We start from the raw sequence: 7663 nt of genomic DNA, 5'->3' as shown, positions 1-7663 counted from the left end.
TGTATCGTCCTTGTGAAATAACAAGATCAAGTATGCTGTAATGTCAATATTAGCATTGCATCATTCGTGAGATGACAGGCAGCATAGCAGTGGCCGAGTTAAACCGAATGGCTGCCAGCAGCCATCTGAGTAATGAATCCCAGTTAGCCCTGTTTGGCTGTTCCCTTGTGACCTTGTACAGGGTCAGCTGGGTGGATTTGAAGGACAGTTTGAGGAGATGAAGGATGGTCTGAGCACCCTATGCGCAGGTCTGCAGGCATCTCCCCTACAGTATTTTTCTAGCTTCCATTCTTCTAGTAGATTCCAGAGTTGTGTTTTGCATGATGAAGAATTTTGGTCACTTGAACCTTTCTGGTCAGTACATTTGTCCTGCCCTTTTTCAGACCTGTTACCCACAGCCCACCTTCCATCTTCTGTAAAAACAAAGACAGCTCAGTATCATTACCTTATTTTATTTGTGTCCTCGCATAAAATATCCTCCTGAGACCCAAGGAAAAAAGTGTCCTTCAATTATAGGTTATTTGTCTTTGGAGGAAATAAGACATCTTACAATTCAGATTTTTTCAAATTTATTTTTATTTTTAATTTCACAGCATGTCCTCTTTAGTGCACAACAGGCATAAATATGTTTCCTTACATCAGTGAAAAGATAGATGCAAAAACAACATGTCCACTACAATGGACATAAATGAATGGGTGGGGTCTCAGGAGGTTACAGAAATTCATATTTAATTAACCTCGGTTGAATTAACTGGGATGCTGGAGCCAAGACTTATTGTTTACTGATCAGTCTACGCCCCGGTCCTTACCCTTGTTCAGGCCCACGGTGCATGATTCTTGGGACAAAATTACTTCAGCTGGAAGGGTGGCACATCATAGGGGCCAGGACTTTTCAGGGGACCCAGAACAAGCCTTGGGAGGCCCCCATTGAGAAAATGGAGGATCAGTTCACATCCTCTACAACACAGGTAATTCGGGGTCCCCTACTATCTCTATTGCTAGAACCGACCTGCCGCTCTCCTGGACTCTCTCCTGGACACCACTGGGGGCCCATGCCTGCGACATCTTTCCCAGTTGTCCCCCCAAGATGGTGGGCCTGCCTGTGGTTAGAAGCTGTGAGTAGTGACTCTCTTCAGCACTGCTTGGCACAGTCTCCATGATCGTGTAAGAAGTTTACAGATCTGGAATAGAGCCTCTGCTCCTTTGGAGTGAGAGGATCTGAGCTGATGTGGGTATCTCATACAGCTTCCAAAGGTGGGAATTATTCATACCCATGACCCTGTACAGGAAAATGGGTTGGAACATGGATGGATGGAAAATATAAAATAACCTCATCATTATTTTAACATTAATATTAAGTTTACATACAAGTAACTTTGCCTGTGGCAATTTTTCAGCTCAGGGCGATTATTCAAAACCACCCTCAGTACAAACAGTACAATTCAATTAATTGGCGATTATACTGGTCTAGAAACCTTGGCTTTTAGTGGGAGCCTGAGGAAAGGGCAAATTGAATTAGTACACTACTTCCTTACATCACAGGACATTCATCAAATAGCTAGTGTACCCATCGACTGAGCAGTCATTGAAGCTAATGGACCAGCAGGAAAAGAGAAATATATTAATAAAATAGCATGCAGGAGCTGAACTATGGACCCTGATGGATATTCTTATAAATATGAAATGATGCTTAGGACAACCTTCATGCATAGGGCCAGGCGAACATTATTATTCTCTGGCCGCAGGATCTTAATTATAATACAGTAACAGACTTTGAATAAGGGATGCAGCCCCTATTGCAATACTCACTTTAGTCACTGTTACATATAACAGCCCTTTCGGCTATATGTATAATAAAGTCGTTGATGTACTTGCAGACAATGTATGATTGGTAAAAGGTTGGTAACAGTTCAACGGAGGGTGCGTGACATTACCTAATTTTAGCGCTGTTTAAATATTAATGCCATATTTGTAGGGCTGAATGGGGCGGGGGCGAGGGGCGTCTTTTTAATTTCTGGTACGAGGCGGCCAATGAGAAGCCGGCAGCATGAATGAAGGCAATAAACCGAGAGCGTCCCCAGCCTGCTTTGTTCAACTGGGAGGCGGCGGAGAGCCCCGAAAGACAGGTAACTAAGGGCGCCCCTTTGCAAAATACTTGTTAAAACGCTTTTTTAAAGCATTGCAAAGCGCTGACTTTGGCATTATTAGGCGATCTGGAGCGTTAATTGCATGATCGGGTAAACGGAAGGTCTCAGTCGCTGGCGTGACTTTCCCATAAGCAGGAGCGATCGCTTGTCAGTGTGTAACGTGGCACCGCTGTATAGATGTTTAATACAATGTATAAATAAATCTTTATTTTCACAGTTGTAGGTATTGATCAAGTATATTATCAGATATTCAGGTGATTCTTAGGTAAAGGGTCATTTTTTGACGTAGCTTCGGGATTTCTTTGTGCCCGATCGAAACACAATGACTAATATTATCTGCCAAGTGTATTAAAATATGACAAAGCAGTCCGATACCTGCATGGATCGCATGTATCCAATGCGACAGGAACCGGCGCGGATTTCGGGGGTGACTCAGACACGCCGGTGCGGTGATGCACTTGTTGAAAATACCTCTGGTCTACCCCCCCCCCCCCCCCAAAAAAAAGAACTAGATGCATCATTTTTTTTTCTTTTTCGGAGACCGATAGTTTGCTACCACTTTTAAAAGGTGCTGTACATTTTTTTTTGTCACACCCGCTGCATAAGGACAATACTATTAACAGGCTGTCATATTTCCTGTAAAGGATGGAAAAAAGGATTAAAGTCACAAAAGTTGAAAGTGTTCCTGGGAGGTGAGCGGCTTTTAGGTCTGTCGCGGGATGATGTGGAAATGCAGCTTTGAGAGGGTGACTGCGATGCGGATCTGCTGCAGACCGGTGCTGGCACATGGCTCGGGTGGAGGACGCAGCTAAAGGTCCTTCACGTATCTCACTACATTGCAAACCGACTGCCTCGGGGTTTATACTCACTGATAATGCACAGATGGCTTTCCCTACTTAAATGTCTGTTAAACCGCCACGATGCATTATAAACACTTCGTGCAAGAATATGATAATACGATTGCCCCTGGCTTTCGCTTTCATTTCGGGACTTTTAACATTGAGGTTCAGGTTGGTCTGATCCTGTGACCGTGGCACGAATCTAGCAAAAAAACGCAGACGGTGTACAACAAATGTAACCGCACTCCCTATGACGCTACAAATTTCTGTATGCCCTTCCTCAGTATGCGTCCTTCTTTCATAATGCCTCATTTCATCTAACGATATTTCCTGCATTTGATTAATCCCTTGTTTAGTATTCTTCACTATGAGCCAATTTAACATTACTCTTTTGAGTAATTGCAAAATTATCTCTGTTGTTAGGTTACTTATGAAGGCAGTCTTTTATGAATGAACATTTGCGCTGATATGAAAGGTACATGTTTTGTTGTTCTTGTATCCATCCAGTTTTAAAAATGCCTTTTTGGAAGCTATGTTAAGGTTTTCCTGGTCTGATGAAGGTTACTCCTAAGGGTAAATGCTAATCAGACTGGGGGTAGTGGGTACATTAGTATGACAGGCTTGCTCACACCACAATGAGAATAGTTTGATGATATATGACTCCCACATTAATCAGACACTGCTTTGTGTTTCACACTTCAGTAATCCTGTATTTGTGTTGTACAACAAGATCATTTTTAAAACTTGTGAAACTTTGTTGCATTTATTGATCAGTACTCTATATGAATTTGTAGGTTAATATACGATGGTAGCAATATCATAAAAATGTCCCTATGTATATTGCATCCGTACATTTTCTACACTGCAGTTGGCTCAGATGATGCCCTTCCTGTTCACCCCCCTTCTGGGTAATGTTACCAAACACTGCAAACTGTGTAGGATTTTGGCAAGTGTGTGATATCTGACCCTCATCTAGGGCCATAACAAAGTGATTTGTGCTGAGAAGCAATAATGCAATATTGGTTGATCCAATGGGAACAAATATATGTGTATTTTGTTTAATTAACACGGGAGTGAGAATTCTTCCAATTCATGTGATCTGTGGCTTGAATTGAAGGCCAGAGGTCCGACCGTAATCCTGCAGCAGTGAGTAGCATGTTGCATTAGGTGAGCAAAGTAAAACACCACCATTGTTTGGAAGTCAGAAGACATGTGTGAGTAATTAATTCTGACAAAGTCCAGTAGCAAATAATACTAGAAAATGGAAAAAAGAAATGGTTGCTTAGCAACAATTGGGGAGGGAGGTGAATGTGGTTTCTCGTCAGTCTCACGCTGGAGAGTTTCAGTGGAGTCAGAGTAATTAGGTTACTGTGCACTGAAGGTGTGACATAATGGTATTGATGCAGCAGCACATTGACCTGGTGGTGACAGGTGACTTTCTGCGTGACGTCAGGCTAATCATGAAGTGACATGAAATAGCGAGCACAGTAAGTCAAGTATGTAAACCAGGGTCTCTTAATTAGTTGACACCACCTTAAAGAGAAGCTTGTCCCATCCCCCCCCCGCCCCCCCGCGTGTCGCCTTTTGAGAGAACACACACAGCTGTGTGGATTCTCCTCACATTTCAAAGCTTTCACTCATCTGCAAACCCTGTATTATGTCAGTACTTGTTTGCCCTATAGAGGAGGGTGTGGGATGGATATTACAGACTCCACTAATTGCCAAACCAGTTCTCCCAGCAGCTTTCCTGCTACTGGAACCAGTTTTATTTTCATGCTACTTTAACTTTGACAGCATGCAGATGTGATTTTACCAGAAAGTCATATTAGATCATGACTGAGGACAGGTCAGTGAAGCCGATATACGTTTTAAAGCAATTCTTTATTTAGGGATTATTCAATCTGGAAATTCTGGTATGTTTGTTTAACACTGAAGAGATCAACACTATTAAAATATATTGAATCATTTGAATCGAATTGTTAAGGTAAATTCTGAACCTGTTTTTTTTTGACGTTATGGGGACCATTTTTCAGGTCCCCACAAAGATCTGTGAGTGCAATCAAAAAATTAAAAATGTCAAAAATCTCGTATTTAGTTTGATTACTTATGGTTAAGGATAGGGCTGGGTATGGGTTAAGGTCGTCATGTTGGAATTAGACATTTCCTAATAGAAATGAATGGAGAGTACCCACAAAGATATAATTACAGACCTGTGTGTGTGTGTGTGTGTGTGTGTGTGTGTGTGTGTGTGTCTGTGTATGGACTGGCATCCCATCCAGGGTGTTCCCTGCCTTGTGTCCTATATATCCTGATTAAGTGGCTGTGGGTGGGTGGGTATTGATAATAAAGATCAGAGTCATGTTGCCTTTTTCTAGGTGTTGGTACAGACTATCGAGTTCGTCTGCCTGATTACGCAGACTGAGCAGAGAGCACAGCATGCTATTTACTGTGTCGGGAGCATCAGATGTGTGTTGTAATTACAGAGCGGCGGCGGTTCGCGGGATGGCACCCGAGCTCCTGAAGAGCGGCCTGGGGGAGTTCCTGAGACAAACCCCTGTTCCAACCCTTTCATTAATCAGCACTCTCTTGGGCATCAGCTGGCAGTCAGTACAGAGAGCTCTACTTTACCTGGGTATTATCGAGGTTAGCTGTCATTAAAGAGCACTGGGCCAAGTCAGAAGGTGGTGCCTCGGGGCCAAATTGTGGTTTCTGTGTCTGTCCCTTAAGAGAGAGACTTTCAGGACCATGCAGAGGGGACAGCTCCATATGCCCCACCCCCCCGCTGCCGAATGGAGGTGCTCACAGCCACTCTGACGTGTGCAGGTCTTTCTACAGATGCCTCAGCTTAATATTCTCTCTTAAGAGAGAATCTCACAAATTTTGTCTTTCAGAGTTTTTGTTCTGTGAACTTCATGGTATGGGGGAACCGCTGCGGAGTAATATGTGCTTTGGGTGAGACATTACAGAATTTACCAGGCCAAGGAAATTAAAACTTCTATAAGATGCTGAAGTATAGGCAGTCAGTCTCCAGGTTATGAACAAGCTGAGTTACATAAGTCTGTCTTTAAGGTGAATTTGTAGGTAAGTTGGAAAAATAATAATACAGTACATAATAGTAGTAATAATAATACAGTAATAATAAAAGTAACTACATATGGCACTGTACTGTACCTCGAACCAATGATACACTGAAGCCACACAATGTTTTCATGAGCGTAACAAAGTAATATTCCGTTTGTTATTACGAACCATTGTATTTAACCCAAATTTTTAATATAATAGGCTTTATTGTAGTCCGTTCATATGTACGAGTTGTCTGTAAGTTGGAAGTTCTCAACCCTGGGACTACCTGCATATAATTTGTGTTTTTAATTAGTTTTTTGACAAATTATTACATTGATAGCTACTAATTCATTTTCCACTACAGTTATGGTGCCTCAGCTCATTCCCACTAATACATGTTCTTGTAATACTTACACTTTTTTTTTTGGAAAGATTCATTTTTATGTTGTAAAAAGGCTGTATTTAAATTATTGGCATGTATTATACACAATCAACCCAGTGCTTAATGAAATGGTCAGTAAATTTCTAGACTTGAATTTCCTGACTCACTAAATAACTTTAAATGCTGTGTTTTAAATGCGACTTCCTGTCAGCTTGGTTTGACCTATGTGTGAAAGCCTCTCGGCCAGGCATTAAGCGCATTAAAGGCGACACGGCTGTGAGAGCTTCTCCATCACGCCAGCTATCTGCAGTAATCTCTCAGCATCTTTATGTGCATCCTGATTTTTTTATCCTTTTAGGTTTTTTTTTTTAGTTATTTTTTTTCCCAACAGTCCACATTTTATTGGTCATGAGCAACAAGTGAGTTGGAAGGCTTCAGATACAGCCAGTGTGAAGAGGAACGAACACAAAAAATGGTGACTAACACAACTAACTAGCAAATGATCAATAGACAATGGACTAGAAATGTGCAACAGTGCTGTGAAAACACATAGACTTGACAGCGCGCGTCATGTCGAGTGTATGTAGTACTGCAGTGGTGCATATTTAGCTGTTGATGATTTTGAACGCTTGGGGAAACAAACCAAAAAAGCTGCCAGTCGTTGTTCTGATGCTGAGAAACCTGCCATCAGGAACGAGAAGAGCTCCTGTCTTGGCTCTGTGATAAACCTTCAATCTTATTATACAGCAGCAGCTGAAATATGTGTACTAAAATTGGACCCTTGTGTGTATATTCTTCTTCTGTATGATATAGTTTTTCATTTTCATCTTGGATAGAAGTGAAATATATATGGTTTTGAAATGTCTGATGTTTAATAAATTATAAATTGCTGCACCTTTTTGGACAGTGGGAATAGATGAGTACCTGTGAGAAGCATAAACAAGGGGTGAAAAACATTGTTGAGAGCCGAGGGGTGCTGCCTTCCATCTCCTGTCCTTAGCTGGATGTGAGAACTCTCTGCCTGAAGGGGACTTCTCCGTGTTCATTGCTCTTATGGTCTGTCTTCACCATGCAGTCTCAGGTCTCCCTTCGGCGATTATTCTGCTCAGTGCTCATCATGCTGGTGACCATATGGAAAAATAAGCATCAGACAAACTCATCATGATAACACTTTCAATCCAAATACGCACCCAGTGCCTCCATGGTATCCTTGACGTTAGCGTTGAGTTTCC

General features: G+C 41.9%; 1 protein-coding gene across 1 annotated transcript in view; it reads left to right on the top strand.

Moving 5' to 3' along the window:
* Nucleotides 1–2040: 2040 nt before the first annotated feature.
* syn3 (synapsin III) overlaps nt 2041–7663 on the top strand; it is a 77784-nt gene continuing 72161 nt past the window's right edge. Inside the window, exon 1 of the mRNA XM_023817814.2 lies at nt 2041–2126. The gene's annotated coding sequence lies outside the window, so the exon portion shown is untranslated. The remainder of the gene's footprint in view (nt 2127–7663) is intronic.

Source organism: Paramormyrops kingsleyae, chromosome 1 (genome assembly GCF_048594095.1).
Source record: "Paramormyrops kingsleyae isolate MSU_618 chromosome 1, PKINGS_0.4, whole genome shotgun sequence".
NCBI classification, from domain to species: Eukaryota; Metazoa; Chordata; class Actinopteri; order Osteoglossiformes; family Mormyridae; genus Paramormyrops; species Paramormyrops kingsleyae.
This window is presented reverse-complemented; position numbering and strand designations above follow the sequence as displayed.